At 48.7% G+C, this 11,606-nt stretch overlaps 1 protein-coding gene across 3 annotated transcripts in view; it reads right to left on the bottom strand.

The window, feature by feature from the left end:
- The window catches only part of AP1B1 (adaptor-related protein complex 1, beta 1 subunit), a 65,526-nt gene extending 54,444 nt beyond the window's left edge, over positions 1–11,082 (bottom strand). For all 3 annotated transcript variants that reach the window (XM_011995716.1, XM_011995717.1, XM_011995718.1), the window contains exon 1: positions 10,742–11,082. The gene's annotated coding sequence lies outside the window, so the exon portion shown is untranslated. The remainder of the gene's footprint in view (positions 1–10,741) is intronic.
- Positions 11,083–11,606: the final 524 nt, after the last annotated feature.

Below are 11,606 nucleotides of genomic sequence, written 5' to 3'. Positions count from 1 at the left end.
AAAAAAAAAAAAAAAAAAGTCTTCACGATAATCCATGAAGGTTTTAATATTATCACAAGTTTACAGGTGAGGAAATTGAAGTACCAGGGAGGTCAAGGCATTTGTTTGGAGTTACACAGCTAGAAAATGGCAGTGCCAACACTCTCCACTGCTGCCCCCTAATAAGGTCACACGTGTCCCACTCTGTCCAGCAAGGCAACTAACTGCTTCTCTCTGAATAAAGCCCTGGCAGAAACATACATGCTCTAGGTTAAAGGGTACGTGAAATGGGTTGCCACACATCTCTGCAGAGTCCCTCAGATGTTGAATTACAGGTTATTTTAGGGTCAGCCCATCCAGTTTGTTCAACAGGGAATGTCAAGTTTGGTCATGTGCCTAGTGAAAGCCTGTCTGGATGCGCTTGCCCAGTTACGGGCCTCCTGGGATTTCCATGAAAACTGATTAGTCAAAATCAATCTCCTGGCCGGGCACGGTGGCCCACACTTGTAATCCCAGCATTTTGTGAGGCCGAGGCAGGCAGATTGCTTGAGCACAGGAGTTCGAGACCAGCCTGGGCAACACAGTGAAACCCCACCTCTATAAAAAATACAATTAGCCAGGTGTGGTGGCACACATCTGTAGTACCAGCTACAGGAGCCTGAGGTGGGAGGATTGCTTGAGCCTGGGAGGTTGAGGCTGCAGTGAGCTGTGAATGTGACACTGCACTCCAGCCTGGGCAACAGAGAGAGACCTTGTCTCAAAAAAAAAAAAAGTTGGGCCAGGCGCAGTGGCTCACTCCTGCAATCCCAGCACTTTGGGAGGCCAAGGCGGGCGGATCACGAGGTCAGGAGATCGAGACCATCCTGGCTAACATGGTGAAACCCCACCTCTACTAAAAATACAAAAAATTAGCTGGGCATGGTGGCGGGCGCCCATAGTTCCAGCTACTCGGGAGGCTGAGGCAGGAGAATGGTGTGAACCCGGGAGGCGGAGCTTGCAGTGAGCTGAGATTGCACCACTGCACTCCAGCCTGGGTGACAGAGCGAGACTCTGTCTCAAAAAAAAAAAAAAAAAAAAAAGTCAATCTCCTGAGGCCCATTAGCAATTAAAGACTTCAGAATGAAAAGGAACTAAAGGCAGACAAATGTCACATGCAAACGTTCTTATATTGGCTTGGAGTCTCTAGAACTTCATTCTAGAATCAGATACCAGTTCTCAACTGATCTATAAGCAGTAATGTGTGGAAAGATCCGCTATAAAGAAAAAAAGTGGTGGGTACAGTGGCTCATGCCTGTAATCCCAGCACTTTAGGAGACCGAGGCGGGCAGATCACTTGAGGTCAGGAGTTCGAGACCAGCTTGGCCAACATGGCGAAACCCATCTCTACTAAAAATACAAAAATTAGCTGGACATGGTTGCTCACACCTATAGTCCCAACTGCTCAGGAGGCTGAGGCAGGAGAATCGCTGGAACCTGAAATCGCACCACTGCACTCCAGCCTGGGTGACAGAGCAAGACTCCATCTCAAAAAAAGAAAAAGAAAAGTTCCTCTGGACTTGAAAATAAAGTAAGGCTTCTTCTGAACAGTACTTAAATTAATCGAGATGAGGAGAAAGAGGTCAGAGACTACAGAACAAGGCTCTTTGTGGTCTCAGACTTCCCATCTATGTAATGGGAAGACTTTCTAAAGATCTGTCAAATTAAGAGTGTAGAGCACCATCCACTCCATGCCTGGAACTGTACCCCACACGGAAGCACCCAGTAAACAAAAGACAGTCTTTTCTCACTGAGCTCTTACAGATTTAGAGGCCAGGTAAAGGACTTCAGGGGAATGGCAGAGTGATCATGCCTCCAGAGGAGGAGGGTTCTGAGATAGGTGGAGCAGCAAGGGAAGTTCTCTTAGATGAAGAGAGGCTTGGCTAGACATGAAAAGACAGGTCAGATTTAGAAAGGCAAGAGTGGAGGTGGCAGAGGCGCACCACGAAATTGCCAATGTGACAAGAGAGGGAACTGACAACAATTAAATCAACACTAGCTGGGGAACAGGTTCTTGCTAAGTGATTTACAACCCTTCTCATTTTAATTCTCAGGGTACTTCACTTAAAAAATGAGGAATTAGAGACACTGAGAGATGAGTGATTTACCTATGGCCAAAACAAGAAGTCTGTGAGCCCCTGCCTGGCTGAAGGAAAGGACCTGGAAGGGAAAGGAGCAGGCGAGGCTAGGGAAGGGAGAATGAGGTTCAGAAATGGTCCTGGATGCCAGGTGTGTTGGGTCCTGTCAGCAGAAGACACAATGGTCATGTCAAATGACAAGTCTCATGCTGATAAGCATTTGACACTACTGATCACTCCCTTCTCCCCGAAATCCTGTCTTCCCTCAAATGCCAGGATGCCATGCTCTCTGCCTGCCCTCCTACGCCACTGTCTGCGCTTTCTCAGTCTCCTTTGCTTGTTCCTCTCCTTCTCCTTCAACACTGTGTGCCCCAGGGCTCAGGCCTGGTACCTCTTCTCCTCCCCATCTATGCTATTTTGCTTCTTTGGTGGATCATCCAGTATCACAGCTTTGCATACTATCCATATAGCCCAACCTCTCCCCAGAACCCCCAGCACAGATGTCCAAACTGTCTACCTGACATCTCCACATTACTGTGGAGATGACTAGCAGGCAGCTCAAACTTAATGTGATAAAAACTGACCTTCTGCTTCCTTCCTTTCCCCAACTGGCTCACCCTGCAGCCTACATCATCTAGTTCTTGCCAGCACTATCTTTAAGAGGGCCTCAGGCTAAAAACCTGAGTCACCCTTAACAACATACTCTCCCTTAAATCTATCGGCAAATCTTATTGGATTCCGACCTTCAAAATGAATCTAGAATCCATGAGCAGCTTCTCACTAGCTCCATCACTACCCCCCAGCTCCAGGACAGCATCACCTTCCACTGAGTGCTAACAAAGCTGCTCCCACACTGCTCTGCTGACACCCCATCTCAGCAACAACCAGGATGATCCTTTTACAGTCTAAGTCAGACAGTAGCATCCCTCTGCTCAATGTCCTCCAATGGTTCTCTTACTCATAGTAAAAGAAAAAGTCCCTACCACGGCCTCATAGCCCACAGGCCCTGTAAGAGATGCATGCCCCTTCTCTCTCACACGTGCACCCTGCTGGCCATTACCCTTGGAACTCTTCTGTCCATCATTACCTCAGTTCCAGCTGCACAGGCCTCTTTACTGATCCTTGAACACAACAGGCATCCACCCCAGGACCTTCACCCATGCCATTCACTTTGCCAGGAAGGCTCTTTCTCCAGACAGCCTCATGGCTCAGTCCCTCACCTCTTTAGGTTTTGGCTCAAACGTCATCTTCTCATTGAGGCCTTCTTTGACCGCTTTATTTAAAATTGTACACCACCCCCCCCGGCCAGGCACAGTGGCTCACGCCTGTAATCCCAGCACTTTGGGAGGCAGAAGTGGGCAGATCACAAGGTCAGGAGATCGAGACCATCTTGGCTAACATGGTGAAACTCCGTCTCTACCAAAAACACAAAAAATTAGCTGGGTGTGGTGGCAGGCACCTGTAGTCCCAGTTACTCGGGAGGCTGAGGCAGGAGAATGGCGTGAACCCAGGAGGTGGAGTTTGCAGTGAGCCGAGATCGCACCACTGCACTCCAGCCTGGGCAACACAGTGAGACTCCGTCTCAAAAAAAAAACAAACAAAAAAAAACCACCTCTTTGCTCTTTTTCCCTTAGAAGTACTTATTACCTATTACCTACATACTGTAAAATATACTTTCGTTGTCTATTTTTTCTCCCCCTATAAATTCCATAATGTAAATGGGGGTAAGGATTTTGTCCTTTTTGTTCACTATCATATTCCTAACTCCTAGGCTGGTACCTGGCAAACAGGTGTTCAATAAATAGCTGAACGATCAGTGCTCAACTCTCTTCTTGGGCAAATTTCATGTTTTGTAAACCAACCTCTGCTACAGCAGCTTCTCAATGTTCCATTCACTGGGTTATTCAAGATCAGAGATACATCTGCTCTGATTGTCAAGCTATTCTGACTATACTGAAATCGAACATGCCAGACCCCTAGCCCATTTACAGCCAATAAATGGAAGGTAAGTGAATAAATTATGAGAGAGAGAAGAAAGGGCAAGGGTAGAAGATCAGGTGGCAACATCTCAGTGGGAGAAATGTTCAGTGAAGCCAAGCCACTGTCACCTGCTCCCACAGGTATCAGCTCAGAGTGACAGAGCTGCAGAAGGTCGGGGGGCTCTGGCACAGGATATGATATAAGTACCAGGTCTTTGCCTCCAGGCCCACATGCCTTCTTTGTTCCTCTAACAGCCAACTCTTCACTATCTCTATCCTTGCTGATCCTTCTGCTTGGATTATCCCCTCCTAACCGCTCCAATTTATCCTTCAAATCTCAGCTTAGATGACTTCACTTCAAAGACACCTTCCCTTCCAGCGTGATACCTCTGCTGCTTAAAAAATAAACAAACAAACAAAAAAAAACCCTTCCTGCATGTACCATCTTTTTTTTTTTTCTTAGAGACAGACAGTCTTGCTCTGTCACCCAGGCTAGAGTGCAGTGGTGTGATCATAGCTCATTGCAGCATCGAACTACTGGGCTCAAGCAATCCTCCTGCTTCAGCCTCCTGAGTAGCTGGGACTACTGGCATATGCCATGCCCAGCTAATCTTTTCAAGTTTTTTGTGGAGTCTCGCTAAATTATCCAGGCTGGTCTTGAACTCCTGGCCTCAGGTGATCCTCCCACCTCAGCCTCCCAAGTAGCTGGGATTACAGGCATGAGCCACTGCACCTGGCCATGCATGTACAATCTTAAGAAGGTATTTCTCTGTCACATCCTCCAGTATTCTTATTCATACATTTCCTGAGCATCTTCTGTGTACCAGAAACATTTCTACACGTTGGGAATGCAGCAGTGAAAGAAACAGACATCCTTCCCTACATGGAGTTTACATCCTAATGGGGGAAAGAGACTGTAAGCAAGATAAATGCGTAAAATACACAACATCTTAGATAGTGATGAACACTATGGAGGCAAAAAAGAGGAGGGAAGGAGGATAGGGAGGGGAGAGGGGAGGAAGGGAAGTTAAAATTTAACTAGGGTGGCCGTAGAAGGCCTCCTTGAGAAGGTGACAGGTGACACTGTCTGGGGAAGAGGCTGCCAAACAAAAGAGATCGCCGGTGCAAAGGTGAGTATGTGCCTGGCGTGTCTGAGGAACAGCAGGGAAGTGAATGTGGCTGAGTGAGCAATGAGGAAATAGTGGGTCAGGAAGTCACAGGAGAATGCAGGGGGCCTTATGAGCAAGCATGAGGTCTCTGGCTTTTACTGAGTGAGCTGGAGCCACTGGAGGGTTTTGAGCAGAGGAATCCTGACATCTGACTTATATTTTAACAGGCTCTGGCTGCTATGCCTTTTGTTTCCCTCGTGACTTATTGGTTTTTCTAATCATTGCTTTTTTTCTCTACTTCTTTGTCTCTCTCTCCCGCTAGAATGAAGTAAGCAACTTGAGGGCTTATCTGAAGCCTGAAGCCACATCTGGCCTGTTGACCTATCAGCATAGGCCAGCATCAGGCCTTAGCAGGCCTCGATAAATACCAAATGAATGCTGGACTTAGGAAGTCTCTGTCCTCAGTGTCCCAGCAGCCAGCCACCCAACACTCGGGGATCAGGCAATGAAGACCACCACAGCAGCAGACCCAAGGCTGGCTCTACTGAAATTGTGTTATTCCACTCGCAATATGCTTAAGATCCTAAATGTAAGGAGGGTGTGGTAAAAAGTATCTGCCAACCAAGTCTATTCTGCTACGGAACTCAGTTACTGAAATGCCGAAAATGAACAATGAAGGTTCAGTTTTAAAGCTTTTGAGACCTGACTTTTTTTTTTTTTAATTATACTTTAAGTTCTAGGGTACATGTGCACAACGTGCAGGTTTGTTACATATGTATACTTGTGCCGTGTTGGTGTGCTGCACCCATCAACTCGTCATTTACATCAGGTACAAACCTACCACCTTCCAGCTCCGAGTCCACAGGGCGGACTGTGGTAACTGGTGGTAACCTGGGGGATCAGTGACTAAGGCATCCCAGTAACTGATGAACTCTGGGCCTCGTGGGGTCAAGCCAGAGTTAGGCTACACTCATACCATAACTAGGAGACGCCTCCCTTCCTGACAGAGGTCAGAAGTCAAGTTCAAGACTAAAGACCCAGACAGCATGAGGCATAGGAGTGTAGAACCATAGCCAAGTCCTTCCTCAGCTCCACTATATAAGAGGGGACAATCTAAACACAAGGAGTGGGTAGGTGAAGGCAGCCATAGCAGGTAGGACAGGGGCTCTCCCAGGCTCTACAAAGCAAACAGGCACAAGTGCAGCACAACTGTAAAATGGGAACTGCAGTGTTACACGCCTGAGGGGTTTGTGAGGCCAAAACAAGTCAATACACACCTAGCCCTTAGCAGTGCCCAGCCCACAAAATGCCTGATAAATGTTAGCCACTATTACTACTACTGAGAGAGAGTTTACCACTTCTCTGCTCGGTACCAGATTCCCAGGCCTCTGGAAGCCCTGAAACACTCTGGCGGCTGTCTGGTGGTAGCAACTGTAGTTTGAAAGTAGTCTCAGCACTGATCAGATTTCTCCCTGTCTCTATGAGGTGACATGAGGATGGAGAGGAGATAATCTAGAAAGTGCTTTGAATCCCTTAGGAGTCAAGGAATCCTAACAATTCAATGCAATATTCCTTCATTCACTCATTGAACACCTGCTGAGCACCAACTATGTACCAGACGTCTCACTGGGTGCTGGAGACATAGTTAAGGCAGGTCCTCATCAAGGATTAAGAGCTATTTACTGGCCGGGTGCGGTGGCTCACACCTGTAATCCCAGCACTTTGGGAGGCCAAGGCGGGCGGGTCACTTGAGGTCAGGAGTTCAAGACCAGCCTGGCCAACATGGTGAAACCCTGCCTCCACTAAAAATACAAAAATTAGCCAAACATGGTGGCAGGTGCCTGTAATCCTAGCTACTCCGGAGGTTAGGGCAAGAGAATCTCTTGAACCCAGGAGGCAGAGGTTGCAGTGAGCTGAGATTGCGCCATTGCACTCCAGCATGGAGGAAAAAGCAAGACTGTCTCAAAAAAAAAAAAAAAAAAAAGAAAGAAAGAAAAAAAAAGAGCTATTTACTTGGAAGAGAGCCAAGTAAACAATCACAACCCACTATGACCCTTGCCACAGGACATCAAGGAGGGGCATCCAGCTCAGACTTCGGGGCGATGATCAGATGGGAAGAACCAAGTAGCACTGCAGCTAGGCAGGTAAGGCTGGGAGAGCAGGAAATGGTGTTCAGGCGGAGGGAATAGCGCAAAGCAAAGGCAGAGAGTTGGAAGGCCAGGTGTGGTGGCTCACACCTGTAATCCCAGCACTTTGGGAGGCCCAGGTGGAAGGAAGGACTGCTTGAGGCCAGGGGTTTGAGACCAGCCTGAGCAACATAGCAAGACTCCGTCTCTACAAAAAATAAAAACAATTTGCCAGGCACAGTGGCACTCACCTGTAGTCCTAGCTACTTGGGAGGCTGAGGCGGGAGGATCGTTCAGGCCCACAAGTTGGAGCCTGCAGTGAGCTATGATAGCTCCACTGTACTACAGTCTGGGTAACAAACCAAGATCCTGCCTCAAAAAAAGAAAAAAAAGAGTTGGGGCCTGCAGAAGTAGCAAGCAGCTGAGGTTGACGGGAGCGTGGGAAAAGGTGAGTACGGAGTAGGAGAGATGATGAAAGAGAGCTAGGCAGGGGTCAGAGTCCAAAGGGCCTTGAATGTCATGTTAAGGAATGTGAGTTTTAGCCTGAGGGCAACTAGGAGCCACTGATGAATTTTCAAGCAGAATTTTCTTTAAGGATTCCCCAACTGCTTTGCTGACATTTTTTCTCAGGAGTATTTGTTCCTCTCTATGCGAAGAGATAAAGAACAGAAAAATCACTTCTGGGCTGTGATAATATCAACGATCTCTTTTAGGCAAAAGACCTGTCGAGAAAAAGAAATGTCTGCAAGACACAAATGTCCCCTCAACTTTCAGAAACACAGCAAAGTGTAAAACCCAAGCCTCGTTTGCTTATTGTCAGCACGTCAGGCTTTGGTGCCAGACATGGGAAGCTCCTGGGAAGCAGGCAGTTAAGAAATGCAAGAGTTTCAGAGAATAACCAGAAAAAGATGCAAGTCCGAGCTCAAAGTCAGAAGGACCAACAAATTGAACTTGTTCTGAACTACTTTTAGGAAGTGAAACAAGAAGGGTGGAAGAAGTCCTGAGTACATTAAGGTCTCTGTTTGCAGAAGGAAGTAACGCTCCAGAAGCCAAGGCTGGCAGACTTCCTCAGACACGGGCCCCCCAGCAGGCATCAGTCAGCCTCGAGTCAAAGCACCCAAAAATCACAGGCCCTGCACAAATTTTCCCATCTAACCCTCACACAAAGCAGGGGTAGGGGAGTCAGAGAGGGTGGCCAGCATGATTTTAGAGCTGAGGTAAAGGAGGGCCAGCCTATGTAAACCTTCCAGGTCAGGTCACACTGCCAGGAAGCTGCTGAACTGCGGAGCTGGGGTTGAACCCAGGGCTGACTGACTGGGAGTCGAGTGATCTTTCCTTCATACCTCTGGGCTCTTGAAGCAGCTCAGGGGGAAGCCTCCACTGACCCACACTCAACAGATGATCTCCACACAACCTCTGAGGGATCTGACTCTGAGAACTACTGAAGCTGCTCCTCATGACAGTTTCTAAGAGGTCAGAGGACACTGGTGGGCTCAACTCAGGACAGAAAACCACATGCTCTGAGCTCTGCTCATGTTCCTACCCTCTGTGACAAGTTGCTTCATCTCAAATCCTCCCTTGGAAGGATGGGAGTAAGGTGACAATATTAAGTTTCTGTGAATTCAATGGAACTAGGACAACAGATCGTAGAGCTAAACAAAAAAAAGGTATTACAGTAATATTTATATACAGCTTTCTTCAGAAGCATGTGGAAGCCCTCACAGGTTCATTTACAGGTTCATACCCCTAGGAATAGACAGGAAGGCGGCAGGTCTTTCTCATGTTGATGTCAGGGAAACTGAGGCAGAATTGAAGCAAGTGAATATCCACAATGGAATGAGGCTCAGATTCATACAGCCTAGTCCTTCAGCCACCAAACCATCGCACCACCTTCCAAGTAAGATGTGCTCAGCTCTGGCGAGAAGCCATGGGGCCTGCATATTTCTCAGAAAGGCAAAGATTCTTCCTCTGGGTACCTTCTTCCAGAACCTAGGACCAAAAGATCCCCTAGAGGTCATGTGGTTCCTCTCTTTTTAGACCAAAAGGAATGCAGCTCAACCACTCTGAAGAGAAGTTCTGGACAGTCTTCAAATAGCTTTCACCGATAACCTGTTTTGTGTCTCACTGTTCCCCAAAGTCAGGAAAATCTTAGACTCTTGCCCTGAGAGATATCACTAATAGCAACAGTCTGCAGGATTATTTTATCCTAAAGAAAGAGAATCAAATGACCCTTATGAAGATCAGACAAAAAACAATAAGGCTACATCTTGACACAAATCCAAATAAATATAACGGCAGCTAAAAGTCTTTTTTTTTTTTTTTTTTTTTGAGATGGAGTCTCACTCTGTGGCCCAGGCTGGAGTGCAGTGGCACGATCTTGGCTCACTACAACCTCCGCCTCCTTGGTTCAAGCGATTCTCCTGCCTCAACCTTCCAAGTAGCTGGGATTACAGGCTTGCGCCACCACACCCAGCTAATTTTTGTATTTTTAGTTGAGACGGTTTCACCATGTTGGTCAGGCTGGTCTTGAACTCCTGACCTCGTGATCCACCCGCCTCAGCCTCCCAAAGTGCTGGGATTACAGGCATGAGCCACTGGGCCCGGCTAAAAGTCTTAAATATCCCCTACTCCCCAACCTTACTCCAGTCTTTCCTTTGTCTCTGTACTTTGCAGGTCCCTGAGAGCCTGGGCAGGAAACCTGGCCTTGCGTCTACTACCCGAATGACCTTACATGTGTGATTTAACCTCCCTGTGCCTCAATGTCCTCATCGATAAAACAGGGATCTTTAATCCCTACAAAGGTTGCTGTGAAGTTTAAATGTGTCATTGTAAGGAAAGTGTTCAGCACAGTGCCGGGTACACAGAAGGGGCTCGATAGCCACTAGCAAGCATCTCCCTCGTTATTTTGTAGCATTATCACCGGTGTCCCCATTCAGCCAACATGTTGTCTTAGAGGCTCCAACACACAAGACCAAGCCAGTGTCTAGCCGCGGGCGGGCGGCACGGGACCGTTTTCTAATTTTTCTTTCTTTCTTTCCTTTTTTTCAACCTTGGCAAAGAGATAACGCCCTGAACAACTAGGAGGCATCAGGATGGCCATGCGGGTGAGCCTGAAAGAGGAAACTAGAGCCCGAAGAGTTTTCCCTCCGGCCAGTGAGGAATTCCTCGGGGCCTAAGTCTAAGAGTCTCTCTGAGCGGGAGCCCCAGGAGGGGCTGCGGATCTGGGGCGGCGGAGGAACAGGCCGGCGGCCAAGTGGGAGCGAATGAATGAACGAACCCTCAGCCCTTCCTCCTCCTCTGGCTGGGGACGCCGCTCGCGCCTCTGCAGCGCCGCGTCCTCTTCATGACCTCTGACCCCGCAAACCCCTCACCTAGGACCCCTGACTCCCTGCCCCACTTCTTCTCCTGGCTCGCCCAGGTCCCCGCTTCCTCACCCGCAGGTCCCAACAGCTCCCGGCGCCACGGCTCGGTTCGGCTTGGCACCAAAATGTCCGCGGCTTCCACCTCTCGCTCTCCCGGTGCGTCCCAGCTGCCGGCGGCTCGGAGCCCCGCGGCTGTCACCTGCCGGGCGGAAGTGAGCTGCCCGCGCGCGGGTACTTCCGGTGGACGCAAGGCCTGAAGGCGGGGTCAAGGGTACAACCCTGGCGGGGGTGGTGGCCGTGGGGCGGGGCAAGAAAAGGGGCCGAGCCCAACGGTATTAACCCTTCGGCAGCCGCGGCGCTGCTATGCTGCAGTCTCCCGCAGAGCCCCTGGGAAACCAGCCCGCCAGTTAATTCAGCGTGAGGGGGCCAGGCAAGATCGTAGGGACTTTGAAGTCCATCTTCTGTGTAAAGACGGCAAGTCTGAAGTTCTAAGAGGGGCAGGGTTTTGCTCAAGGTCACTCTTTTTTTTTTTGGTTTGAAACAGAGTCTTGCTCTGTTGCCCAAGCTAGAGTGCAGTGGCTTGAAGATCTGGGCTCACTACAACCTCCACCTCCCGGGCTCAGGTGATCCTCTCACCTCAACCTCGCAAGCAGCTGGGAGCACAGGCGCGCAGCACTACGCCTGGCTAATTATGTATTATTTACTTGTTTATTTATTTTTTGTAGAGAGAGGCTGTCTCACTACATTGCTCAGGCTGGTCTCGAAATCATGCACCCAAGAGATCCTCCTGCCTCGGCCTCCCAAAGTGCTGGGATTACAGGCATGAGCCACTGCACCCGGCCACTTTTTTTTTTTTTTTTTTTTTGTAGAGAGGGGTCTCTGTCTCTGCAGCTCTAGTTTGAACTCTTCCATTCTTAACATGAGTGACCTTGAGCCA

The sequence above is a fragment of the Mandrillus leucophaeus genome, unplaced genomic scaffold, assembly GCF_000951045.1.
Source record: "Mandrillus leucophaeus isolate KB7577 unplaced genomic scaffold, Mleu.le_1.0 Scaffold496, whole genome shotgun sequence".
Lineage (NCBI taxonomy): Eukaryota > Metazoa > Chordata > Mammalia > Primates > Cercopithecidae > Mandrillus > Mandrillus leucophaeus.
Note: the sequence above shows the minus strand (reverse complement) of the source record. Positions and strands in the feature narration are given on the sequence as shown.